At 42.5% G+C, this 27,882-nt stretch overlaps 1 long non-coding RNA gene across 2 annotated transcripts in view; it reads left to right on the top strand.

Annotated features, from left to right (window-relative positions):
* The first annotated feature begins 17,531 nt into the window (after positions 1-17,531).
* LOC128349026 (uncharacterized) overlaps positions 17,532-27,882 on the top strand; it is a 148,683-nt gene continuing 138,332 nt past the window's right edge. For both annotated transcript variants that reach the window (XR_008318622.1, XR_008318789.1), the window contains exon 1: positions 17,532-17,682. This is a non-coding gene — a long non-coding RNA (uncharacterized LOC128349026). The remainder of the gene's footprint in view (positions 17,683-27,882) is intronic.

Below are 27,882 nucleotides of genomic sequence, written 5' to 3'. Positions count from 1 at the left end.
GTCATGCACATCCACATCCCCTCCCGCCCAAAATGCAATTGATCTACACACAACAGTGTACACAACAATGAAATGCACACTGCCCCACTGGCCAATGAGGGTAAAATTTACCCTTAAATTTGCTTAAAAGGAATAAAGAGGCAATTGCCAGCAGATCAGCCCATGCTTTCGCTGGCCAATCTGCGGTCTGGAAGGGCTGGAAATTCAAACGGATGTCAAAACTCAAAATGGAGACTGAAGGAGATAGTTTTATTTGCAAATGCAAAATGGAGTTCCAAAACAGCCGAAACAACAAAATGTTTTGTATCCAAAACAGGGACATTTTGTTTTGGCTACAAAATTTTCTGTTTTGAGCATTGGGTGTTTTGTTTTGGCTACAAAACAGCCAAAATGGCCTGTTTTGTGCACAAAACATTTTGTATCCAAAACGAAACGCACATCCCTAGTCCTGAGTCCCTTGGCCCGTGTTGCTGTTGTTTTGGTTTTTTACCTGTATGCTTAGTATGAGAGGCTGTCAGTCTACTAAAATAGCAGCAATAAACATGTATTCTTAGAAATTCAAAAACAAACAAAAATACCAGCACCAGCCAAATTTGGCAACATAAAATAGCACTCATCTTTAAATGTTTTCCCCATTTAATTTAGAAAATGCTGAGTTGTTATATTCTAAAACCTTGCACTTATAAACAGGAAAGAAAACTTATTGTGGAGTACCATGCCACTTACCAGACACTTTCAAGTTCAAAGAAGACTAAACATTGTATTTTACAATGCTCTTAGGCTGTTTGCTTTCTTTAAAGTGATAAAAATTGCTGAGCGGTCTACAGTCTTCAAAATGTCTCCTAAAATGCCTCCAAATGTATTTACTGGAGCATTACTGAAGAAAATACCCACTAGCATTTATAAATGGAAAGCTCTCTAGTGCGACTGGCATAATTTGAAAGCTGTGGAGTAAAAGGGAAAAGATGGGGGGGGACCCCATGTTCAAAGCTAAGGAACATCATACAGAGCAAAAGGAGCTCAAGCCCAGATCGCACACAGAACAACTTGAAAATCAGTGGGATTTACTTTCAGTGAAGTGTGCATTACAATTAATTATAGTATACATCCAGTTTTACATCTCATTCATAATTATACATCTAGGGCATATCATCATGATGCAAATAATATCTGATAGATACTTGGAAGAATTTTTTTTTCCTGTTACTGATTAAAAGAATCACTAAAATTGCCTATTCAAACTGCCTTAATGTGAATAGATTTTTTTTTTAAAGCAAGTTTAATATTATGCAACTGTATGTTTGTCTCAATAGTTCCTAGGGATTGCTGAAATGACAACACTTTTTCAAAAGTAGAGTTGGCTATCTATCATTTCTATCATGGTTCCAACCCAGAGACTGGAACATTCCTCTAGAGCAGAAAAAGAGGCATCCAACATTAGGTACCTGTTTTATCCAGGTCATTTCCCACATTCGTTCCTGCAACTTAAAAGACTGAGCTAGGAGTACAAATAAGCCTTAGGGGTAGGGGTGTGCACAAAAAATGTGATCCTGAACTGGTTCACCTCGAACCAGGCCAGTTCAACACCAATGGTTCAATCATGAACTGGACAAGAGGTAGTCCGGTCCAGAATCAAACTGACCACTTCCCGCAGGCCATGGCAGACTGGTTCAAGATTGAGGGGCTATGCTTGTAAGGTGGAATCCAGTGAGGATTCCCCTTTACAGGCAAAGGGGTAGGGGAATCCTTGAAAAGTCTTCTAAAGGGTGGCCAGGGTGGTGGTGAGAGGGCACCTTTAAAAGTAGATTAAGTTTCTTCATGCCCTGGCAGTTGCCGCTGCTCCTCAAAGCCCTCCACTCGGTGCAACCCAAGCATGCAGCGCATCCTCCAGCATCCCACCCATGTGGCAGTGGCATGGTTCCACACTCCATGCATCCACAGCAGCTGGAACTATGCAGGTGGGTTGCTGGAAGGAGCACCACACACTTAGGCTGCACTGGGGGGGGGGGATCCAAGGAGCTGTGGCGGCATCTGCCAGTCTGATAAGAAACTTAATCTAGTTTAAAATTGCCATTTCACCACCACTGACCCCAGCCTCCCTTTAGAAGACTTTTTCTAGAATTCCCCTACCCCTTTGCTTTCAAAGGGGAATCCTCACTGGGTTCCCATTTACAGGCACAGACCCTTGAACTGCCAAACTGGTTCAGTCGAAGGGGCCACACCAGCCAGTCAGTTCGACTGAACCAGACCAATAGTTCGATTTGAATTTGGTCCAAATTCAAACGGAACCACAAATTTTGGTTCATGCACACCCCTACTTAGGGGAGAAAGATGAAATAGAGACAACTAGTTCAACTTTAAGAGTGGCTTTCCAGTTAGCAATATTTCATACTAAGGAGCTATGGTGCTTTCAAGAATTGAGAAACTCACTACACTGACAGCAAAGGAATTACACAGAGGATAAAATAAAATACTAGATATGGAAATCTTGACATATTTTCTATTTCGTTCTTTATTTCATAGTCTTCTATGAAATGTTTTCTATTTCATAGTTTCTAGTTCATTAGCATATCAATGCACAAGCACTGTGAATTGCATTTGTTAACATATATCAGTATTCACACAAAAACCTATCATTCTCAATATGTCCTAGAGTATACATTGCATATTTATATGAGTGAAACAATGTATCCAGGTTTCGAATAATGTAGTGGAAAATAGCTACTTACAACAGAAAGCTGTGTTAAATATGCTATATAATTTTTATATTACACTTTAACTTTTAAAAGTATAATATATATAATTTTACACTTTAGTACCTTTCCAATGATCTCACATAGCTTACTGGACCAGAGATGTCATAAAGAATAAGCACAATAAAAATGAAACATTTCTCTCAAGTAAGGCCATTTTTTATATATTCCAAAGTCATGATGATATTTAACAATCATGGTGGCTTTTGAATTATTATTATTATTATTATTATTATTATCATTTTACATTTATATCCCGCTCTTCCTCCAAGGAGCCCAGAGTGGTGTACTACATACTTGAGTTTCTCTTTCACAACAACCTTGTGAAGTAGGTTAGGCTGAGAGAGAAGTGGCTGGCCCAGAGTCACCCAGCAAGTATCATGACTGAATGGGGATTTGAACTCGGGTCTCCCCGGTCCTAGTCCAGCACTCTAACCACTACACCACGCTGGCCCTCTTTATATCAAACACACAGTAGTGAATTTTGAACAGAATTCTGAATCAACTGCAAGAGTTGCCCCAATCAGACATGAAAAGATCAGCAGAGCTCATGGTTACAGTGCCAAAAATGAGAAGGAAGTTCCACCTCGGTACTGTCACTTACCCCCTGGATCTTGCTGCTAATGGTTACAGCAGCATTTGTGTGAAAAGGGAAGTGCTGTAACTGTGATGGCAGGTATTTCTGTGATCTACTACTACTACTGTTATTATCACCCCTTTTCACACAAACACTGCTGCAACCATGAGCAGCCAAGTCCAAGGTTGAGTGCTGGGGTTGGACTTCCTATTAGCAGTTGGTGCTGTAATTATGAGCTATGCTTAGCTTTTAATATCTGAATAGGGCTGTTATGTTTGTCATCTCTAGCATATTTGTTATATATTTGTGTTTCATTGTGTTTAGTTTGCATCTCTGTCCCATGTATAGTTCTGAATAGTTGTTCCTTCATCAGTTATCTTTAGACTCATACAATATATTAGGTTGGATCCAAACAAATGTGAACAGGAGTTCACATGTGAAGAAGAGTTAGCACAAGTGGCACTATTCTGCAAACCATTGCAAATAGGTCCTAATGGCTGGAGTGCAAACAATTCCCATTGCAAAATCCTTGCCACAGCTACTGAAAGTTACATTTTCCAATAAGAAACATTTTGCATGGCAGCCTCTAGGGCCTAATTTGTGCTTGAGGACAAGCAAGGAAATATATATGATGAAAACAGATATATATGGTGGCCACGCAGGGGCCCATTGTCCATGTGTGGCAGCCTCCAAAATGGCTGCTGCGATAGGGCAAGGCCCGGAAAGGGCCAAAGATCGCCAAAACCAGGGAGGGGTAACATTCATGGACCCCTCCCCAGCAGCCTCGGAGAAGCCCTCAGGAGGGGGTAACTACAAAAAAAGTGTGTGTGTATATATATATATATAAAATGAACCCCCCCAAGCCGAATTGAACTGGGGGTTGGGTGAAGGGGGCAAAACTGAACTGGCCCAGTCCAGTCCTGAACTGGGCCAGCCAATTTTGTGCACACCCCTAATACACACGCATGTTCAGACATTTACAGAAATCATCTGGCATTGTCAGCATTCAATGTGGATATCATTCAATGGCAGTTTTCATTTAATATATGTAGTGATCAGCCACCGATCCCCTAAAGAGTTAACCGAAGTGAAACCTGTCCTGACTGACAGGCTGGTGAACTCCAGGGCTCAACCAATCATTATACCAGGTGGATGGGACCTAGAGAGCTGTTGGGAGGAGTCATGGCCCAGACTTCTGAGTCAGAAGAGTCAGAGGAGGAGCGGGAGGACTTGGTTGGGAGAGCAGGCTCAGAAGCACAGCAGGAGGACTTGGCTGTGAGAACAGACTCTGAAGCTGGGCTGGAACGGCAGCAGACAGAACAGCTGGCAGAGATGATGGCTGAGGAGACTGATCAGGAGGAAGCTGGAATTTCACCTGTGTTAAGAAGACATTTCAAGAGAAAGGCTCAGCGGGAGACATGCAGGCGCACGATCTCACAGGAGAGGCAATAGAAATGCTGAGTCAGGAAAGCCTGATTGGTTGCCTGTTATTTTGAGCCCTATATTAAGCAGATGCTGTTCCTGGGACAGTACTGTCAGCAAAGTTGCCTTCTGCAGACAGTGTTCCTTGTACTTAGAATCATTCAATCTTTCTTGTTTCAGCTGGTCCTTGTTCTGTTCATTGCTTGCTCCTTCATTTCAGTTATTACTCAGTTATCATAGAGGAGGGTACCTAGTTTAGTTTCAAGGGACTTTATTTTGTTTATACTACGTTATCTTTGTGAGTCATTCATCGCATTCATTTCTGCAGCTAAGCTGCTACTCTTATCTTCAGAATTTGACTCACAGAAGTAGAGCTGAAGGGATCGTAAATCCTGTCGGGTCAGCCATGCCAACAGATTTACAACAGGAGGAAGAAGGCAGTTCCTTGTTTGAAGAGAAGGACACATGTGGCCATGGAGGATGGCTGCAGGAGGATGACTGCAACTCTTGGAAGATAGAACTGCAGGGCCTTGAATCTCAACCAGAGTTTGGTGAGTTCAAGAAAAAGTAAGCCTGGGCTTTGGCTTCAGTAAGTTTATTCTAGAGGAAAGTTTGTTTAGTCAGACTTTGCATTAGAAGTTATATTCCTTGTGTGTGTGCTTTTGCATATTCCAGATACTGTTTTATTATAGTTTACCTATGATGTAATTGAAATAGGAAACACTAGCCTACGGTCCATACACCTAGGGTGTAGCAAAAGACTCTGTACGCATTTAAGTGTGCTTTTGCATTTGCCTACATACTGTTCTTTGCAACTGGGTAACCAAGATTTTTAAAGTGTGCCACCCCAACATCATTTGGGGTGCTTTTAAAATATTCTTGTAACCTTACTCTCCAAGCTAATTTCAGAGAAACCTTGGGGGGGGGTCCTCAAAAAAAGGCCTCCATCCTATCAGACCTCCCTCACCCGCCCCCCAACAAACAGTCAAAATGTGAAGGATTTGAATTTCTGGCTCAGCCCTAATTGGCAACAATCACTCTCCTGCCCAATGCAAGCAGAAGGTCTCCCATTCTAATTTGTATGTAATATAAGTGAACATAAGGCATGTAAAGAAATATTATAGAAATAGTGAGAAATTCCAAATATTTCATAAGTTGAATAACTTGTATATAGCTCCTGGAAAGAAAGAAAAAAATCTGAATTTCATCTTCTGAACTGAAATCAAATTATTATTGAATGTGACTGCTTAAAACTAGCGAGTTTAAACTATGATAACATTATTTTAAAAACATGGAGCCAATCTATCTTTTTTTTTTTTTTTGTCATTTGTCTTTTCTGTTTTCTGAATCACTTGGCTCCTTGCCCATTTTCTAGACAGATAAGAGAAATTACTTGGTAATTGAAATTATGAGTGGCAGAAAAATATCCGCAGTACTTAGGAGATTGTTTCAGATACTGATTATATGGGTAATTTGTAGCCATCCATATTTCCTCATATATGCCAAGGTAATCCCATCTTTGTGCCAGAGTGTTATTTGTACTGAAATGGGATCACAAAATGCACAAATGGTTTAGATGAACTTTCATGAACTTATAAAAGAAAAACGGTTTCAATGAGGTTGACCTGCGAGAAACAGACTGTGGTTTTTCAAAGGGCTTAGGGCCATGTATCAACAGGCCACATATGATATCATACTCAGATCTTGAGTTGAAACCAATAAGAGCCCAAAATAAGAAGTGTCAAGAAGTTAATAGCTGCTATATTTTGCTCACTAAACTTGGTAACTTTCCTTCCATTACTTCCAATCTCAATGGGGGAAAATAGTTAGTTCTGATTTCATGTCATGGTAGGAAGATGCCAGTTGTACAGCACCAAGAGGATTATTCCACGGTTTTCATTTCAGGAAAACTGAAAAGAGATATAGCATACTGGTTAGAAGAGCATGAAGATATTTGATAAGATTCCATTAAGGTGAGCTGACAGTAAGGTTAAACATAAACCAGGGAAGCCTGACTGGTGTAACATCTTGGAAAGAAACAATCAGTTTGACATTTCCCAGGTTAAATATTTCCTCCTATCAGAATGGCAGTCAAAAAGTTTCTTCTTATGAACATAAAGGACAACTGTCCAATTGCACAACTGTCCAGCAAGAAAAATCATGTTGTTTTTGATTAGTTAATAAATATTGGGTTGGAAATGGAATTTTTGGATGAAGCTAAAACATTAGCATTTAATCCTTTTAAGTCTCATTGGGCAGAAGCAAAAGAACTGCACAATCAAATCTGTGTATTCTGAGGCCTGGGTCATGTGTTTCTCAAACAGCAGCACTACCCGCCACCAACTATCAGATGGCTGGGGAGACTTGCTTTTAAAACAACACAGGGATTTTTTTTTTTTTAAAAAAAAACAGTTTATGATAAGGCATGTGGACCTGCCCTTCAAAGTGGCAAAAGTCTACTGGCCATGCCTAAACAAATATCAGTTTATTAGATGCAGTTTTTTCTGTTGCATAGAAAGCACTTCACTAACTTGCAGAGCTCATTATACAATGCAGCACCAAAAGGAAGTAAAACACCACCATTGCCAGGCAATTCTCCCTATAGTCCAGGAAATATAGGGCAAGTGAAGCTAGGTACAGCTGCCCTCAATTGTAGATAGAGATAGGAAGTGTAGTATGTATATGCAATGAGCATGTGTAAATAACAGGACATTTGAAGAGTATACAGGATTGTACATCCATTGAACATAACCTGTGAATAGGACTAAAATGACTTTCCCTAACTTAGGCTGTACTGCGCTCCGGGCTAGAAAATAGGGAATTATCACTGTATTTCCATGCAGCTGGGCAGCTTTCTTATCTTTGGTACTGAGGACACTGTTATATACATCATTTTTTTTGCTAGATGCGAACAATGCTCATTTTTATACTCCATGGAACAGCTATTTAATCCTGAAACTGTCACTGTAAAGTGACACTTTACAGTTAAGTAGTTATTCTGGGAAATAGGGCATTTCAGCAGAAAAGAGTACTAATTAAAGGGTTAAACACCACTCCCTACAACCATATTGTCTTCGTAGTCTGAATCAGGGTCCATGGGGCTTCTACTTTCATGTAAAAGCAAGCATCTAACTAGATGATGATACATTTAATATATCATATCTAGTTTGGCTCCGAGCTGCAGCGCAGTAGGGAGAAGAAAACGGTGCAGAGCATTGTCATGAACTTTACAATGCAGAGATGAAATTTAAATACATTTGGGTTTTCATTCAAGGGGAGTTTCACACCCTACAGACCCCAATTTCACACAATGTATGTTTATTCCAGCAATACTTAAGCTCAGCTTTAGTTTTTCTCACCAGCCCTACTTTGCGCCTGTCAAGCTAAATTTGTTTTTTCCATCTTCCAAGTGATTTGGCTATAAATAGTTGTTGGGATGGAACCTATCCCCTAATAAAATCCCATGGCTAGTTCATGAGACTATAAGAAGCAGTTCAAATATCCGTTTTAATCAAGGAATGAGTCTTGAACTGATCATTGGATCTCAGGATCAATTTTTAATTTGTAAAATGTAAACAACAGCAACCACTTCATAAGTTTAAATGCTCTCGTCCCATCTCTGAAATAGTAAAGATAGGGCTGACAAACAATGTTGCACTACTAATCCCAGTTATCCTACAAATATTTTCTGAATCTCTCTATCTCTCATGTGTTGCTTATGCTATAAATAAAATTACCCTGTTCATCTTTGTGAGATTTTATTTTTTCTTGTTGACCTTGACTTATCCTTCATGACTATTTAACCAGTGACAGGCTATAGATATTAAGACAGATATGTCTGGGGATTCACTTATGTCACAAAGGAAGCAGAGTCTGAGATGGCAACGAAGAGGTGATATTGATTATAACAAATGCCTCAAATAAATTGTAGTTAAATCTCCAGTTTCAAATTGTGGGAAAGTATCTGATAGTAAGCTTCCTAGAGTGATGTTATAAAGAAGGTCTCAGAAAAACATAGCAAATATGTAATACTAAAACTCACTGCAGTCAGCATGAATTCTGGGGAGGCTGAACCCATAGAGAAGCAGCTACGGATATAGCTAAGAACTCATGATAACTCATTTAAGTTATCGATTGCTATTATTTAAAGGAAATATGAAGACCAAGAGCAGAATGAGAGATATGGATGAAAATTTATTTGGACAAAAACAAATCTGCCTAATCTACAGCTTCAAAAAAGCAATGCCTAATCATGTAGATTACATAATATACTGAGATCTTTCTCATGACTTCACGCCACCTCTGGTGCAGGAAGGCAGGAGCGGCAGCACGGCAAAGACAAAAACTGGGAGCAGGGTGACTTCCCCATCCTGCATCCCAAAGTGCCCTGTGCCATGAACACAGCTACTCTTCTCTCCACCCCACCCCCACCGGCTTGCTGCCAGAAATGGTGGTGGGCCGGGCAAAAACTTGTTTACCCAGGGACAACTGTTTACAATATTGCTTACTGAGGTCAAACAAACCACAGGTTAAAGTTACCTTGCTGAAATGCTGAGTTAAAAACTCGGGCTACCCTCTTTTGGAGCAGCCACGTAACCCAAGCTGCTTCAGATGCCAATTTTTTTAGTGGTGTGTTTTTTTACATTTATGTTCTGCTCTTCCTCCGAGGAGCTCAGAGCGGTGTACATCCTTATTTTTTATCCTCACAACAACCCTGTGAGGTAGGTTTGGCTGAGAGATCCATGACTGACCCAGGGTCACCCAGTGAGTTTCATGGTTGAATGCAGATTCAAACTTGTGTCTTCTCGGTCCTAGTCCAACACTCTTGCCACTATGCTATGCTGGCTATGCTTGCATTTCAGGACATCCCTAATCTGTATCACACAAAAATATGTCCCTGAGAGTTATGGTACCCTCAGAGATATATTTTAGGGAGACACAGGCAACATCAGAGGCATGGGGGGATGGCGGATCAGCACCTCTCTCCTCCTTACACGGAAGCATTTTCCATGCACAACATTTGCTTAGTCTGTCAGGGTTTACAATTGTTTATTTTTGTTACATTACTTGCCAAAACCCTAGGTTCAGGAGAGTCGGCAAGACTAAAGCCATTACGTTAAATGCCTATTCAGAGGCAGCACGAATTAAAAATTACACCATGAATGCTTAACCCTAGCCATTAAAAGTCAAATAAAAATATTTTTCATCCAATCTAAAAATGCTCAGACTCAGCCATGGTTAGGTTCCAGGGAAAGGTAGCCACTGGCAACCCTGTGGAATGAACATTATGCTGAGCTGCTATAGTAAAGAGGGACAATCATAAACGATAGCAAGAGAACATAAAGGAGAAGCTGGTCTCTAAGGTATGTGGTAGTGCCCCAAGTGATTCATACAAATTCCTAGCTGTTTCCCTAATCTTTGCTTTCTAAAATCCCACAATGCTCACTGAAATCCCACAAGGTTCTAAAAAGCAAAGTAGTCAAAGCACTGTGTCAGCACAATTCCCATTCGATTAGTCAGGCCTATGCCAATGAAAATGCTCTCAAGACAGGAAGGCTGTTTTGTAAGGGGTAAAAAAAAAATAAAGACAACTATTTACATGATTCCCCTTTAGAGATAGGCAAATTACAAATATTATTCAACATTAGTAGGAACGAGCACCAATTAGACACTTTAATAAGGAACAAAATAAAACCATGTCTTGCAATCTAACATGGGGGAATATATTAGTCTCTAAATGTGCTTTATCCTCTGCCAGTTGGTATATAATGCTTCCAGTGTGTCTCCAGAGCTTTCAGATTCAGTTTAAGCACTTCCACTTCTTGCACTTGCACATATTGCTCCTTCATGGTTTGAAACACTATCAACATCAATGCTGCTCTTGTTACAACAACAAGCATCATTTTAGACCATTCAGTTCCCTATTGTGGGTTTTTAAAAGGTGGAGAGTGTTCAACCAAACATCAGAAATCCATACTAAAATAGTAAGATCACAACTTTTGAAATAGAGTTACTATTTAGTATTGTTGGATCTAAGACTGGAATGACAGTTAGATTAATTCGCATACCAAAGCTTGTTTATACTATCCAGACAGTATTTTTATTTCTGGATTTTTCCAAAAAAGTATATGACATACTCTTCAGCCATTATATTTGCTTCTTGGGGGGGGGGGTTCAATTCCATATAAAAATTCAGACAATATTATTCACATAATGATTGCAAGTGATAAGTGATAAATTTGAAATTTTCGTCACTTATTTACTAACCCCAAGATTGCCATTTTCTCTCTCCAAACTAGCAGTAGTTCCTACATGACAGGAGATCAGAATCCACTCTAAAAGTAGGCTTACCATGGCCTTAATCACAGACCAACTAATTAAATAATTATTAAATTCATGAGAAAAGAAGTTGCCTTCTTCATTAGAAGGTATCCTGATGTTTGGTGCATCACTGGCAGTACCTCCTTCCTTAAATGGAAGGTGACCATTTGCTTGCACATAAAGTTCCCTCCCAAGCATGCAAGAAAAAGACTCATGCTTTCCTTCCTTTCATGGAAAGAGCTTTCACCAACAATGTGCCACTGTGCTAATGGTCTGGATGTCACTCAGTGGCTGAAATCCAGACTAATGAATCACCAGTGCAATGGGTGGTGCACTGGTTTAGCACCAGTGTTTCAGATGGCACTGCACTAGTGCTTGGGTTACTTTTGTGCAGGAGGAGCGTGAATTGGGATGATCTCCCTTTCACCTGGAAGCACTCTGTCATCTGAAAATATGTCCAACAGGGCTATGTAACCCCTGTTTTAGAGTGGCACAGGGTGCTTCAGGGACAAGGTTAAGATTATTTAATTCTCCCTCCCCTGCATTAGCAGTAGAGCTGAGTTAGTTGAACTCTTCAGAAGCACCAAAACTTCATGACTTGGTATGTAAGTCACTATGGCCCAATTGAGATGTAATATGGAATCGTGTGTCCAATGGTTCCGTGCTCCCTCTCCCTGCCTGGATGTTAGAGATAAGGGCCTTTGCACCCACACCCTCAAGAAGACATGAGACACACACTTTTTTGATGAAAGGGCCACAATTTTATTGAAATGAAAATAACTGTAACTTTAACGGAACTGGGATTGGCGCTTCACTGCCATAGTGTGGTTCTAGAAGGCTGGCCCACACGGGGCCGCCTTAGCCTAGTTGACATGGGCGATAACACCTTGGCTCCAGGCAGCCCCATAGCTCTAAAGTGTAGGCTGCCCATCTCAGCTGACCTAAGGTCAGGTCTCTGTTGTTGGTGACACACACACTCCAAAGCCGCCTAGTCTTTCAGAAGGATGTCGTCTAACACTGTAGAGCAGGCTAAGTCAGCACCCCTGATCCGCCAAGTCTCAAGGGATCTGGCCGCCCTCCCTGAAGTCAAATGCTTACCTAAGTTACCCCAAGGCTTGTTGCTTCCCACCACACTGCACCTGCCAAAATGGTGACCAGGAAGGAAAAGCCTAACTGTCTAACTAAAAGGATATAGTCCAAGGCAGGCAAAAAAGGGAATGCACCCCCAGGCCAATCAGATGTGTGCCCCCAAAATTCCTGCCCGGCCCCTTGCAACCAGCAAGCCCAGACTATATCCGAGGGAGGGTGCCCGCAAGAAGTGGATTCCATTTTATTAAGAGATCAAATGCTATCATGGCCATTACCAACTAAAGCCTGCCCCGCCCCAGGCTCAAAGGAACCAATCAGGTAGAACCCCCAGCCTCGTGCTCCATGTAAATGGGCCTGGGGTAAATGAGCCTCACCACCCAATAGGGTGGCAAGCGGCTGGATTCTGCAGTCAGTGAGACTGCAGAGAGGTGGAGGAGTTGGTTGTGCAGGCTTCCTTCTTTCCTAAAGGACAGCCCGCACAGCCAATAGTAGTGGGAGTGAGGTAGGAGCTTCCTCTCTCAACTCCGTCTTGGGAGAAGGCTAACAGCAATGTTGTGTTCAAACATACTGCTGCCACTGGCAAACTTGAGGTTGGGACAACGAAAACTAATAGGGATGTGCACGAAACCGGCTGGCCGGGTTCGTGTTGAATCCAGTCCGAACCTGAACCTGACCGGCCAAGTCCGGTCTGGCCCCCATCGAACACCCCCCCCCCCCCGTAGTCCAGTCCAGTCTGGACAAAGTTTGTGATTTTTAAAAAATATATATTTTTAAATGCCTTAAAATTACCTTTAGCCCCTTTGGGGGGGGGCTTCCTGTATGCCGTGGGGAAGGGTTCCACGAAGGTTCCCCCTCCCCCCACCAGCCTCTTAAGTCACCGCCATGGGCCGGGTAATCCAAAATGGCCACTGCATATGTGCAAATGACCTCTGTGAGGCTCTGGGTCATGTCAGGGCTCACAGGAGGTCATTTGCGCATGTGCGGCGGTGGCCAAAATGGCCGCCGCCATGCACTACAGAGGCTCAAATGGGCCAAAATATATGGATTACTTGGGCCACAGCGGTGACTTAAGATGCCGGTGGGGGGAGGGGTAACCTTTGCAGACCCCCCCCATGGCATACAGGAAGCCCCCTGAAGGGGCTAAAGGTAATTTTAAGGCATTTTAATAATAATAATAATAATAAGAAGAAGAAGAAGAAGAAGAAGCAGCAGCAGCAAACTTTGTCCAGTGGTTCAGTTCCAGTCCAGACGGAACCGGGGGGGGGGTTGGTTCGATCCCGAACCCCCCCGAACCTCCAGACAGAACTGCTGAACCCACAAACCACCGGACTGTTCGCACACCCCTAAAACCTAAATATAACCAAAGGTGACAAATGGAATTTGGGGTGGGAAACTGCGGGTCCATTTCCCCCTTTAACTGTATTTCCTCAGGTTTGGATGTTCAGTTAGTGAAACCAGAGGTGAAGGGACCTCCGGTTTTGTATTTTGTCTGAATCTTGCCTGTATTCAACCATTCTCTTAGGGCCTTTCTAGACAACTGCTGTATTGTACAGAAAACATGCTACTCAGTTATTGTGGAAAGATATTTTCCAAAGATTGCATACCAATCTTTACTTGGCACATGCTCAAAGACAATCAGTACATAGAATTATGTTGAAAGCAAGATGATGGCAGGAACAGCTGGTGAAAAATCTAGTGAAAGTTTTGCATGGGTCCATCCATGCCTCATTTTCAAGTTATGAGCCTTTACTGGATATAACAGATGTACAGTGAAGCATGAGCCAGATCTATCTAAAACATAAATGATGGGGACCTTCGTTTGAATCTTGGACTGTAAATTATTTAAACAAGCCAAACAATGCTAAATAGCTTTTGGAAGAGAGACAGAACAATTTTGTAAGCGCTAGCTCTGTTTTTAACATGGTCTGCAGCCTTAACAGTTTCATTGTTTCTTCATCATATGTGAAAACCCTTAACCTAATGGAATGGTTGTCACGATCAAAGTGTCGCTGATAGTCGGTTGATGTTGGGGAGAAGGCATGTATGGTTCTGATACTTGATCATCAAGAGTAGGAGAGGAAATGATATGTGCGAAGTGCAGTTGTAGTTGGTCAGCATGAGCAAGAATACTCCTCTATCCTTGATAAAATCTAAGATTACCGGTGTCAGTTCCCTGCACTGGCCAGCTACAACTGACTTCTTGCACACAATCACTTCCTGGTCCTCTGTCCGACATCTTAACTACCCACACGATTGAGTATCAAGAAGCACATACACCTCCTCTTCCTCTGCCTGGCTTTCCATGGCACTTTGATCATGAAAACCAGCCCAGTGTTTTCCTTTCTAGTGCTTTCAGGGGCAAGGGAGAAGTCCTTTCCCAATACATAATTTACATTTTGAGCCCACTTATTGCAAGAATTTTAGATAGAAACCATTATGCGAACACTTTTATCTCACATCAACTTTTAAAGGCTATTAGGACCATTGGTGGCCTTAAACTGGAAACAGAGCTAAAACCTTATTCCAGAACCATAATTTATACGGGCAAGTATTGTGTTCCTACAGCAGCTTCGATATCTGGTTGTTTTGCTTCACTTCTTCTCTATGTTTTGCTTCACTTCTTCTCTACTGACACACTCAAGAATAAATTTCTTCTTCCTAAAAGGAGTCTTCATCTGTACAAGGAAGATTGTGCTCTATGAATCTCAAGGCACTGTGGCTACAACTACTGTAAGAGTCATATAGGACAAGCTTCCGGGCACAGATGAAGTGAGGTAGTAGAAGAAATGTACTTGAAATGCATATGTTCTTGAGTGTGTTAAGCCTTATTCAAACAATATGTTCAACATACTGTTGTGAGAACAGCCTATTCAGGGGCTACAAGCAGCACCCCTCTATATGAATTTGGAGCAGTAGGCTTGCAGTCTCCTTCTTGGCTACATGATTCCTTGATTCCTCCACATGCCCATACTTGACAAACTCTCAAGTTAGTCACTTAGCACAAGCAGCATGGGGTGAGTATGATATGCGACTGAAAGATACCCCCATGCCCCTCTCTATTTACAATACAGAGAAGGGTGCTGGTTGAGCAAGACAGGGGTTAAGGAGAAAGACTGTTTCTCTTTTCCTTGGCACAAACAATGAGTCTTACTAATCACCTCAAAAGGAATGCAGATAAGGCTGTATCACTCCCACCTCACTATCACAGCATTAATGGTCTGGCATGGACCCAAGGAAGAGGCTTGTTAGTGTGAAAAGCATTCCCATCTTCCCACCTGAAAGGTCTTCCTGACCCAGGAGATAGGATTTGAGCTCGCCATTCACCCTATTGTTACAGACCAGGTCTGTAACACTATCCCATAAAGGTTTTTTCGAAGCATTTCACTCAAGAACTTCAAAAGGCACACAGACGTGATTGAATAATACAGCATGCCATCCCCTACAGCCAGGAGATGTGACTGGTGTTTGGCTCAAAGGTATGTTTTTGCCTCTTTCAACCTGGACTTTCCCTGGAGCCAGCCACTTTCCTTGTTCCCTGGCTTGCATGTGGCACGCTTCCCTCTTTTCTACCCTGTCCTTCTGCTTGGCCCCTGGGAAGAAGGGCCCCAGTGTTCTCTATCCTACAAGTGTGACAGACACACCAATGGATTGGGAAGAAGGTATTACTAATAATCTCCCCATTCTCTCTACCCTTCCTCCTAAGTCTAAACTCTGCGCTCCAGGTCCTTTCTCTGGCAAGCCTTAAGCTGAATTAATTGCAATTCAAACCTTTAAGCTAAAATGCCTCTTTGTGAATCTCTGATTGATATTGCTAACCAAGTTTTTATTGCCTGGAACACTTCCTATTTTTCATTTCCTGTATCCCAATAATCCTTAAATAAGTCTGATTGTATCATATTCCTATCTCAAGCCTTTATTTCCAGAACAAAGCTTTGCTCAGATTGACACTGTAGTGGACTGTTCACTCCAGTCTCACTAATTCCCCACACAAGCCCCCAAAGTAGTCTCGGGATGTTCTGCCAGTATTCCAGAATGTTTCCATTAACAATACATACTATCTATGTACAATGAAAACATGTACAAATCTTCACACACATAAAATGCCTGCTCAGGCATTCAGCCCACTTACAAGTGCTGAAAGTAGATCAGATGTCCTGCTCCGGCATTTCACTCACTTCCCTCATTGCTGGTCATGGAATCAGCAGTGAATAAGGTCGTGCACACAACCACTGCACTGTTCGTTGGCGAGGAGGGCACAGGGGGAAGGCAAGAACCAGCTTACCTTCTCCCCCCCCCCCCCAGCCGGGCAAGGTTCATGTGTGGGATGTGTGGCTCATGCACCCACACAATCTGTGCTGCACCCAACAGTGCGCAGTTCTAGAGGCTGGTAAAATGTGTCCCAGCCTCCAGTTATCCCACAATGCACTGCGTGATTAGTGTGGTGCATTGGGGTACTCCCCTGTGAGTCTTCCCAAGCATGCACACAACCCCGGACCTGAGGTAGATGGTATGCTTGCACTCTCTAACCCCGGCTAAAGGCTGGGTTCAAAGGTTGGGCTAAACAGGGCAGGCAGTGCCAGGATTGGCCTTCATCCTGGATAGACAAACCCAGACAGGGTTTCACACAGGTAGCCAGACGCAAGCAGTGCTGCCCAAGCCTGGGTTTTGCTGCTCGTGTGAACAGCCCCTTTGTTGGAAAGAGTAAGTGCTGTAACCGTGATGGCAAGCACTTCCATGATTGTCAACCTAGATTCTCCAAGGGCTGAATGCATGTTCAGTAATTCACATATTTTGTTCAGCATAACTGTCTGCACCCTGCATTTGAAGGGGCCTGTACTCAGGGGCCTGTACATGAACACCATAATCTGTATACACATGAACAACAATCTGTACACATGTAATGTCTTAGTAGGACTTGTGTGACTAATATAGAGCTATGGCCTATTTGTGTCTTGCTTCTTGGTCCTGCTGGATTTGCTCGGCCTTACCAGCAATTCTGTCTTCTCAATTTCTCTCTTTTCTAAGGTCTGCCCTCCTGCTTAGGTTGCTTCAGTAGAACTGACCTTTGCTTGGCTTGCTTACAAAACAGTTCTGTCTTCACATTATTCACCTTAATCTAGCACCTAATATTGGAGAGATACAGCCAGATAATACTGTCTGATCATCAGAAACCCTAATAAATATAGCAAAATTCCAAACCCATCTAAGATGTAACAAGGGCCACCAAAATACAGCATCCATAAGAGATACATTTATAGTGCTGTGTGAACCCCGGGCTCACTCCGAAAACCATTTGGGCTTTTTGAGTTTGCATACTGAATGCTTAAAGAAACAAGGAATTATGAAGCCCAAATGGGTGGAGCATATCCCTTCCTTCCTAATTTCCTGTCTTCTCCAACAGAGAGAGGTAACAGGTGGCAGGACAGGCTCACTACCATATAGTGGAGGCCTAGAGGCACCCTTCCCCAATAGCTGGAAATGATAGAACTTCTATCATTTAGCTTATTGTAATTTTTAAAGGTAAGTAAACTGACTTGTAGTGTTTGAAGAAACTTGTGTAAATGGCTGTAATTGAGCATATCTGTGGAACAACCACTAAGGCTATTTCCAGATGTTGGTTGTCTCTGTTTTTGGGTGTCTGGTTGCTGACTCAGTAGTATCAACAAGCCATCAAGGTGTTTATTCTCCTGCTGAATACTTCTAGTACATCTTTGCCAGCAAAGGCAGCACAGCTGTGAGTAGTAGGTGGTTTTTCAGTAATGGTATCTCTGAGTAACGCCTGCTAACTGAGCAAAGAGGCACCTTTTTAAAGTGGTGATTTTCTTTACTGAGCAGAGGTGATTTTCTTTACTGAGCATATCCCTATCCATCCTCAGCACAGCATTTCTCCAGTGGCTGCTGGTGGTGTCTATCTTATGTTTCTTTTTTAGTTTGCGAGCCATTTGGGGACAAGGAGCCATCTTATTTGTTTGTTATATGAACCGCTTTGGGAACTTCTGTTGAAAAGCGGTATATAAATATATGTCATATATTAGGTAGGTGCTTCTTATTTTTTTGTCCTAGGTGTGATGCTACCACTGCTGCAAAACCTAGTGCCTAGTAGTAGCCTAGGAATACCCTTCTTATTTGCCCCTCTCACATTCTACCATTTGTAATAATTTCTTAATAATTATTTCAATAGATATTGGGCAGCTTTTTTGTGGTTTTTGTAAGCACCTAAAGTTTTTCTGCGTAGGTGGGATATAAATTAAGTAATCATTTACAGATTACAGACTAGATAAATATATACCATTTTTGCTGGAGAACTAAAAAACAAAAAAAACACCCAGAACACTTTTAAAAATATGTTCTTGAAACAGGAACAAGAAAACTGAGATGACTTCTGATCCTCCATTTATATCCAGACTTCTGTGGCCATCATCAGTGGAAATAAAGATGGAGCCATAAAGGAGGGAAAAGTAGGGCGAACATTTAAGCTTCAAAGACCACTTATTGCTTATATTGTATAGAATATTTTGGCTTAATATAGATTAACACTGTAGCTCATTTTAAAAACAACATCCTCATTCATCACTATCAGCCCTGTCTGGCCCTTTTCAGACAGAAGCAGAGACAGTGACTGTAAAAACATTGCTCTTTCTATCTTCTTGTCAGTTTAGTCTGAAGGACAGTGAAGGTGTTTCGGCTCATTTGACTAATTTGGAGCCCCTGTGAATTGGCCTGAATTTTAAAAGTTCAATACAAGTTCATGATACACTGAGTTCATGTTTTCCTTGTGAAAAGGCAAGCTGATGTGAGTTGAGGCAAGCTGATATGAGTTGAGACAAAGATTTTGTAGATATATATTTTTTAAAAATGGAATGGGAAACGGGGATGAAAAATGTAAAAAGCTGCTGTTAGAAATGGTAGAGAGGGAGGTTGTAGGCAAGGCAGTTAATAGATGGTGTTAAAATGCATAGTGCATGATAGTGATGTTAACATGCAATGGAAGGGAGAGGTATTGCAGGTCTGGACTGTGCTCAAGTGCTTGATGGAATAAGGATGCATTTGGATGACTTGATTATTGCAATTATCTCATATTAGCCTGCGTATCTAAAAGTGTCAGTTGTCATCACAGAGACTTTTAAAACACATTCAGACCCCTCTGATAGAGATAACAGTTTGCAAAAAACAAGTGTAGCAGATTAAGATCGCCATGTGAATAGGCGGTATGAATCCATTTTAAGTGCATGGGTTTCGATATCACATCTTCTCTACTGAGAATGCAACATGGGAGAACGAAAGCTGAGTGCATAACAGAAATCTTCCAGATCAACTTCATCAGTATTGCTCTGCCTCAGATATATGATCTCCGTTGTAATGCAATTGACTAACGTAAGAACTAAGATGAACTCGCTACAATGCAGTGTTCCCTCTACCAGGGGTTCCCAGATGTTGTTGACTACAACTCCCATAATCCCCAAGCAAAAGCCATTTCAGATGGGGATTCAGGGAGTTGTAGTCAACATCTGGGAATTGTTGTGAACTACACCTGGTTTTGCACTCTGTACATGCTCAGAGGGAAAGAAGCAAAGTCACATCAGACACAAACTGAATTGGTTCTTGGAGTTGGTGACCATATAGGATCTGGGCACGCAAACAGAGATAGAGAGACACACACTCAGAAAGTTCAATGGGATTTATTATAAAAAGTTGCTCATCAGGATAAAATAAAAACATGTTTCCGATTCAAGTGTAGTGTAATGTGCCTAACTAACGTGTGTGCAATCAGTAATTACAGCTATCTAACAATCTAATAAATCTAATAAAACATTTAGAGAGAATCAGAAAAAGAAGGAAGGGAAGGCTTGGGAAGGGGGTGGCAGTAATTAGTAGGGAGGAGGGAAGAGGGATCCAAGGCTTGTGGGAACAACATATTACCAGGGTCAGAGGCTTGAGAACGGGGGGGCTTTCAGCTGAAGGAGAGAGGCTGTAGCTGGAGACAGGAGCTTGAGAGCGATGGTTGGTCAAGCAGGCAGTTTGCTCAGAGAGAGGCAGAGAGAGAGAGCACCATGACTGAGGAAGTCTTGACTTCTCACTGCACAGCAGAAGTCACAGACAGTTCCTGTCCATGGACAGAGTTACTGCTTGTTGCCCCGCGGCTTAGCAGCAAACTCTGGGATGGCTCTTGAGCAAGTATGCTTGTTAGGCAAGATTGCTGACTCTGTCCAGTAAGCCTCATTCTTTATAGTTGTATCTTCCATTGATCTCCATAGAGTCTATTCAAAATATCCTCACCCTTCCTGGGTCCCCAAAAGGTGACAATTTGCTGTTACCTTCTGGATATTGTCTTTTAACTATTCCGGATATTAGCTCAGTCCAGGGAGATCTGAATCCCATCTTCTGTAAGCTGCTATTTAGGGGAGGGGACATTCTACTTTGCCCAAAGCAAATCTGCATCTCTGAGCTACAAATCGGCATCTTCTCTTGTCCCCAGGTTCTTGGCCTGGTCCCAGAAGTTGTTAAAAAGGTGTTAATAAAAGGACTAAATCTACAGGTGTTTTCATAGAGTGGAATTTCTATAGACAGCAATTGAGTATCCCCTTTGGGCAGAGCAGAGCCATCACTGACAAGGATTAACATAGACTTCTTGCAACAGGAAAGGGGAGTTCAGCCTCTGGCCTCTTCCACAGACATTATCTGATAGTGAGTTACATTTTAGAATGTTGATAGCTCAGGCCTAGCCCTTGTGTTTCTTTGAACACCCATTTCACAATACAATGCTGGATTGACTCTTCCTTCACAGAGCAGTTAGTCGAGGCAGTCATGAGACCTAGGTGCCAGTTCACCTTGAGTTCTGGCATTAATTGATCTCTTACTAAAATGGAATCAGACACAGGCCTTAATTCCATATACTTCTGGGTTGGTATTCTGGGTTTAATGTTGGGGGGGGGGTCCCCAACAGAATCCCTGTTGGAGGGAACACTGCTCCAATGTGCTATTCTTGCTGCTATTCTTTATTTACACTCGCACCAAATATATTACTGACTAGGAAGTGGCTGCTTGGCCATCATTTAGGTAGGTAAAATGGTGGCTGATAGTTCAAGAAGCCAGTGGATGTCTTGGAGTAGAAATGTCCATGGCTGCAACGTATGCTGATATTGGAATCCATAACAAAACCTATAAGAAAGCATGCAAGAGGCAGAAAAAGCCAAACCTCTGTACCATACCTGGAGCTGGCAGGAGCAGTTGTGCCATCCTGTTGCAAGGATGCGTATTAGGACCAGTAGGTTACCTACCTAGGGCATCTCTAGGACCTCAACAGTAGTGCTGGCCTGAAGCTGCTCTACTGTCCTCAATACACTTCCTTCTGCTCCTTTTCAAAGTCAGATTGGGAGGCTGGAGTGGAGAAAAAAGATGAGCAGGGCTTGTACTGCTGCTGGAGAAGGGAAGGAGAGAAGATAATGGATTGGGGAGGGAAACAACTACTTGGTGTGCTTTGTGTGCCTCGCACTGCTTGGAAAACAGTTTTGGATCAAGGAGATGGGTGGCATCAGAAAAAACTGCTTGGTGTGCTGTGCACACTGGAAGGGGGGTATTAGCCCACCACTAGTAGTGTAAGGTCACTCATCCTTCCCATCCACCATCCACCATCCTGTGAGTGTTAAGGAACAAAAGCAGTAGCTTGAGAAACAGAGAGGATGGGTATGAGACACAGAGAGAAAAAGAATGTGGCTTACATGATGCACAGTGCTGCACTCTTTAATGCTCCACCCTGCTGTGGATGCTCTGAACAAGAGGTTACTCAAACAGTGCTATAGCAGTTTGCCTTGTACAACCATACATTCAGAGCAGTGTTGTGAATGATTAGGAGCCATAATGCTGCACATTGTGTAAGCCTGTGTTTTGGAAGGAAATGGAATGGGAAAGCTGAGGAGAGAGCTGAAGCACCTTAAGCAGCACGGTTTTCTCTCAGGGGATCTGATGTAACCTGTTGCTGCTTGTAAGAGTTCTCTGTTATTTCCCCTCCATATAATGTTCCACTTTTATATGTGTAAATAAAACCAAGATTACAAAGACTCCATAAACCTCCAGTGATCTTACCTCCAAGGGAATCCAGAATCCATGAAACATGCCGGGAACTACTAACAGCTCAGAAAACTTGTTTTGCAAATGTGCTATAAACCATAAACTCCCAGGATGTATCAAGAGTTAAATGGGTTTGGGGTGTGTATGTATTCAATATTCTGCATAAACAGAAATGATAGCACCTATCCCACTAAGTTTATATTTGGAAAGACATGCAGGCTGTTCACACGAGCAGCCCCACCTGGGTAGGACTGCTTGTATGAAGTGCTGGGATCAAGGCCAATCCCAGGGCTGGCTCCATGGGTATTCAACCTCACCTCATACCTGGGTAAAAGGGTGCAAGCGCACCCTTTTGCCCAGGTACATGCTTGTGTGTGTGCTCCGGCTGCACGCAGCCCAAGCAGACACAAAGCCAGGCGCCTAGAGTGCCCAATTCATGGGGAATCCTTCAATTCATCATGCTCATTTTGTTGGATATGGACTTCTGGTGCATCGACCTTGTGCACCAGCTATCCTAATGACCACTAGGGGAGGTCATTAGGATAGTTGGTGTAGAGTAGATAGTTGGAAGTAGAGATAGTGAGTAAGGATCTCCCTAACTGTTCTACCTGTCTCTACTCTATGTCCCCTGATATGACTCCACAGGTATTTCCTGTGCTGACGCAGAACCCCTTCCTTTCCTCTTAGAGAACAGACAGAAACATCTCTCTCTCCCTGCATGTTCATTATGTAGTTCCATAATTTAGGGTTAGGTCTTTCCTATCCAAACTGTACTTCACCAATAAATACTTAATATTTAGTTCTACAAGAATCTCCATGTGTCTTCTATAAATAACTGCAACAACTAAACTCTGCAACTACTCTGTAACTGGAGTGGGTAGCTTCTTTAGTGCTTTGGGGAATTAACTGGGGAATAAAAATTACATTTCGCAGTGCATTGTGAGATATCTGGAGGCTGGAATGCATTTTCCTGGCCTCCAGAATGCTGCATGGCTGGGATCACCCTTGGATCATACATCCTGCATCCCCCCACCCCACTGCCCACCCTGTGAATGACCTTACAAGGTTGCCTGGACCTCAAATACCTTGTAGCATATCAGGGAAAAGGGAAATACTAAGTGCTAGCAAGAAAGATGGCCTGGTGACATGATGCAAAATATAGAACTTGAACAATCCTAATTTTTAAATCTGGTAACCCTACAACATGGCCAGCTTCCCAACTCCCTTTTTACTTTCTTTTACTTCCAGCTCAATGAAGAATTCTGAAGTCAAAAGCTCGCTTAAGACCCCTGAACCATAGTCGCTGAAAGAAGGAGCTGCAAATTAGGGCTTCCTTGTTTGATTCTCCCCTCTGCCATGACACACTGATATTTTTAGGTGGTTTAAAACAAGCCATTCCCTCTGTCTCATCATGGCAATATGAAAATAATATTTACTTCCCTTACAGTGTCCTTTTAAAAGTTACATCAAGATAATTCATGTGAAGAGCTGCACATGCTCAAAAAGTGTTTAAGTGTAGTATAATGCTACGTATTATTTTCGACTTCTGTCATTTTGGTTGGTCTTAATAAAGGTATAAAATGCTGGAAATTCAGTAATCCAAAAACCTTCCGTTTAAGTTGAGAGTTAAGATGCTTTACATTTTCACTAAAATTTTCTCTAAAAAGAATGGAAATTTTAGGTTAGGCGCCCGCCATAACGTCCGTGCCATACAAGCTGTAAAAACTTTGTACAGTCAGGTATATTTATTTAGTACATTTATATACTGCCCTATACAAAAATGTCCCTGGGCGGTTCACAATATAAAACCAATTAAAAAATCAACACAAAACAATTTAAAATGCAATAAAAACTCTAAAACCAAAGCTTTAAAACTATAAACTAAAAGCCTGACTAAACAGGTATGTTTTTAGGTCCTTCTATATGATGCTTTTGAAGAACCTAAACTCATAGGTCTATATGATGCTTTACCTTAAGTGGAGCAGTGTGGAAATGCTTGACTAACAAGCAGAAGGTTGCCAGTTTGAATCTCCGCTGGTACCATATCAGGCAGCAGGGATATAGGAAGATGCTGAAAGGCATCTTCTCATACTGTGCGGGAGGAGGCAATGGTAAACCCCTCCTGTATCCTACCAAATAAAACCACAGGGCTCTGTGGGTGCCAGGACCCAAGAGTCAAAATCGACTTGATGACACACTTTACTTTATCGATATGATGCTTTAGAAATGAGCCTCCATGCACTCACACTTTGTCTTACTCAGAGATGCATCAGGCAGAATTCATCAGGGGCATCTCTAGGAAGTGATTAGGGAAGCTACACCTGCTAAATGTCTGCCTGGATGCATCCCTCCCCAGCCCAATGTCCAACTGAGAGACCAAGACAAAATGGCATGGGCAGGGCAGCCTACCTGGGCTGCTTCCTCAGGGAGGCTGCTGCTACTGCGCCCACAAATGTGACAGGGAGAAAAGGGGCTTCCCCTACATGGTGGGAAAAGGAGCACCATAGGAGATGCTGCTGGGTTGGGGACCCGGGCCACCTATGCCCTCCCTATGCCACTGCACTCTTCTGCTGGGTCTTGTGTTTGGATAGATTTATCAGGGTTTCTTTTTGCTTTTTGCTCCCCCTGTCAATCTGATGGAAGATCAACAAGGTAAGTGGGTGAATTGCTCCTCCTTCAGGCAATTTTCTGCAAGATCACTGAGTAAATCTGTTTTGTCTTTTGAAAAAAGTAAAAGTAAAGCAAGGGTTTAAGAAAAGGAACTCTATCAGATTGACTCCTCCATACATCTCAGAAGAAACGTTGGGATATGTCTAAGTATCCCAAAAAGGTGCTGTAAAAAGTGGAACTTCTTTGCACTTTCCCCCAGACCCCCAAATGAAGACAGGGCACATGAGTGTGGGATAAAATAGGGCCACACTTTATTAAGTATCTATAAAGGATATGCAACAAGCTTAGCAATAATTAATTAGAATGCAGGCTACTCCAGCCCTTCTCAGGGCACTCAGCCCCCATAGCTGTTGGACGAATCAACTCAGCCTGAAAGATGCCTGCAGAGACCACTGCCTAGCTTCTTCCATCCACACAGTTTACTGTGTTGAGCAGGCAACCGCCCCATAGCTCCAAGTGGGTGATCCAAGTGTCCACCTAAAAATGTTCTATTCCTAGTATGCCCGGGTCCCAAAATCCCGAGGGACTGTTCCACGGAGCCACCGTTCACCTAACAAAGGTGCCCCCAGTTGAAGACTGATGTATACCCTACGTCACCCAATCATGTGCACCCCTAGTTTCCCTAAAACATGCCTCACTCAGGAATAGGCGAAACATTCTACACCCTGAGCCAATTTGGGTGAAGGCAAAAAATTCCAATTTGGCCCAGAAGCAACCAGCTTTCACTGAGTAATCAGGAGGGTGGGTTGGAGCTGGCATCCTGGTTAAAAGTGACGGGGGAGGGAGCGAGTGTCATGTACATGAACACAGCTCTCACTCCCCCATCGCACCAGCACAACCACATAGCCTCACACCCCCTCACATGAAGGCAGGCGCACACATCTGTCCTGCCCACAGGAGGCCCGTGCACAAACCCGTTCCGCCCGACAGCTGTTAGGTGCTGGCCAGAACAGCAATGTGGGCTAAGCTCCAGTGCACAGGTGGGAATCTGAATTGTGTAAGGAGGGCACCTTGATGTCTCACATGGAATTTGACCGAAATCCTCCCACCATGTATGAACACACATCTACCCTTCCTGTGGCGAAATGAAGTAAAATCGCTGTCTGTGAAGAGCCATGCTTGATTTGATTTCCTTCAAGATGGTATTATCAGGAATGCTGTCTCCTGAAACAGTGTTAGGCCTTAAACCAATTTGAATGAAATAGTAGGCCTTAACCCTCTGAATTGTGCCTTTTTACCGTATGAGTCACTATGCATAAAGCGTAGTGAATCATACTCTGCTTTATGACCCCCTAGAGAACAAAAGCCCCCTGATTTTTGAAACCCCAACTCTTTTTAAGGGATACAAACCTATATGAACCCTTATATCATCATTTTTCTCCTTCCTTCACTCGGGACACACACGGCTTGAACAGCAGCCCTCTCCCCATCTTTCCAGGGCCTGCTCTCTGCTGAGGAACTGATATGAGCTCTTCTTCCTCTTTTAATAAAGTTGTGGCATGTTTTAATGATGCTTATTAGTGTCTGTCTCTCTTCCTTCTGTCTAGAAGGTAGTACATTTTAAAAGTTGTACACAAGTGACATAGCCTCTGAGCATAGACAGAGTAGATTTCTACTTTTAAGCCTCAAGCCTCCACTTAATGTCTAATGGCGGATAGGATAATGGCTTATTCAAAGAAGCCTCATTGAAATTAAAAGGACATTAGGCATTCCAAAACATGTTATGTTCATGCTGTATACAGTGTTTTATTATTTATTTGATTTATATACTGTCTTTCCAAAATGGTTCAGGGCAGTTTACAACAGGATAAAAACAATTAAAACCAGTTAACAATTAAAATCAAAACTCTAAAAACAAAATAAAACCAATTTAAACATTCAAACAGCTAAAAACCCTGGAAAACCAGGGCAACCATTTAAAACAGTTTAAAATAGTTTAGAAACTCTGGAAGGCCAGGCCAAACAGATAGGTTTTAAGGGCTCTCCTGGTTGGGCTGAACCTTATTCCATTCATTGGATGGTCAAGTCCCATTGACATTAATGGGGCTTAAATTACACAGGAAGTTGCCATATACTGAGTCAGGCCATTGGCCTATCTAGCTCAGTATTGTCTACACAGACTGGCAGTGGCTTCTCCAAGGTTGCAGGCAGGAATCTCTCTCAGCCCTATCTTGGAGAAGCCAGGGAGGGAACTAGGAACATAGATGCTCTTCCCAGAGCGGCTCCATCCCCTGAGGGGAATATCTTACAGTCCTCATACTTCTAATTTCCCATTCATATGCAACCAGGGTGGACCCTGCTTAGCTAAGGGGACAAGTCATGCTTGTTATTCGTGATAACTAACGGGTTTTGTGGATTTAAGCTGCGCTTAGCCCCGCTGGTATGTTTCCCAGACAATGGGAAACACCTATATCGGGCAGCAACAAAATAGGAAGATGCTGAAAGGCATAATCTCATACTGCGTGGGATGAGGCAATGGTAAACCTCTCCTGTATTCTACCAAAAACAACCACAGGGCTCTGTGGTCGCCAGGAGTCGAAACAGACTTGGCAGCACACTTTAGCTTTACTTAGTCATTACTAAATAGCTCATTGAGTATTTTTTTTAAGAGAAGTGTAACTACATTTCATTAGCAAGATGCTGGATCCATCAGTTCTTCATACAGAAAGCATTAATGTGAAACTAGTTTGTGTTAATTCTCCTGCAACCATGCACTTGGAACAAAAGTAATCTGACAGATCAACTGGAACTCGTGAATGAATTGCAGCTGCAAAGCACAATTCTTGCATTTTGCACTTCCCTATCAATCCTTTGGCAGCATAATAGCTGCAGCTGGGAAGAGGGAGCCCCAGCTTTTATCATTATTCATGTGTGTTGACCTCAAATTGCCCCTTTCCCCAGATGGCCTGTCATCTCTCAGTCCTGAAATGCTAACTGGCACCACTGGATTTGTTATGTCATTGCACAGCAATTTCCCCTAAA

This window comes from Hemicordylus capensis, chromosome 1 (assembly GCF_027244095.1).
Source record: "Hemicordylus capensis ecotype Gifberg chromosome 1, rHemCap1.1.pri, whole genome shotgun sequence".
Taxonomy (NCBI): domain Eukaryota; kingdom Metazoa; phylum Chordata; class Lepidosauria; order Squamata; family Cordylidae; genus Hemicordylus; species Hemicordylus capensis.
This window is presented reverse-complemented; position numbering and strand designations above follow the sequence as displayed.